Source organism: Gavialis gangeticus, unplaced genomic scaffold, assembly GCF_001723915.1.
Source record: "Gavialis gangeticus isolate Ggan-Ray unplaced genomic scaffold, GavGan_comp1, whole genome shotgun sequence".
In the NCBI taxonomy this organism is placed as follows: Eukaryota; Metazoa; Chordata; order Crocodylia; family Gavialidae; genus Gavialis; species Gavialis gangeticus.
The window spans coordinates 35,342,173-35,343,198 of NW_017729024.1; the positions used below are offsets into that span (position 1 = coordinate 35,342,173).

Here is a 1,026-nt window from a genome sequence, read left to right on the forward strand (position 1 = left end):
CAGACCATGCTGGTGCCCCTCACTCCCAATCTGCAGCCCGCCTACCTCTGCTGATACCCCTTACTCCTGACTCATAGCCTCCTGGCACTGCCTGTGCCACATGCTCCTGACCCACCATCCCCAGCCCTGTCCCCCTGGGGGTCCCTCACTCCCAAGCCACAGCCCCACCAGCCGTGCTGGTGTTCCTCACTCCTGACACACAAGTCCCTGCTCTTCGCAGCCCTGCCGGTGCCCCTCACTCCCGACTTGCAGTCCCCTGCTCCCTGCAAGCCCTGCAGTGTCTCCCTGCCCCACCCGTGCACGTACAGGCACTGGCCCTTGTGCTGCTGGCCTGGGCACCCAAAGGCCCCCCGCCTTGTTGCAGCTCCAGCTTCACCGTGCACCCAGGACACTGCTTCCCCCAGCACTGGCAGGCACCCGCCTTCCTTCACACACCCATCCCCTCCACACACACCGCACTGACAGTCCCCAAGCCCTGGACCTCCAGCCTCCACCCCATGCAGACTTACCTGAATGCAGTTGCTGGGGCTGGTCCTACCACCATGTGATGTCTCTGCCTCCAATCACCCTCCCTGGCTCCCTGCAAACAGCTCCTTGCTAGGGGAAGCCGAGAAATGTCAGAAATAACTTCAATGTTGAGCAGAGCAAAATCCCAGGCATTTTTTAATATTTTAAAAAACCGCACAGATGAAAATGGAAGGACCCAGAAAGAAGACATGTTCAGCAAAACCCTATGGTAACCCTACATGTTGGTCAAGCAATTAACAATCTGATCCACACTTCCCCGTGGTTCAGGGGGACTCAGTCCTCCAGAGGCTGAGGATGACTGAGCATATCTTTCCAGTGGTTGGCCCAGAACAAAAGCTTCTCTGACAGTATGAGAAGCAGCTACTACCAAGTATCTCTTGTAACTGTTATGCCCCTGTTTCTGGGCACTTTTAGCTGAGTTATTTTACTCTGCACTTCATGCACATGTGAAATCTCAGTTAAAATGCATATCTCTCCAACAGCTTATTTCCTTTTCTT

At 55.0% G+C, this 1,026-nt stretch overlaps 1 long non-coding RNA gene across 2 annotated transcripts in view; it reads left to right on the forward strand.

Moving 5' to 3' along the window:
- LOC109297329 overlaps positions 1-1,026 on the forward strand; it is a 39,347-nt gene that overhangs the window by 454 nt on the left and 37,867 nt on the right. The gene's annotated exons all lie outside the window — the stretch shown is intronic.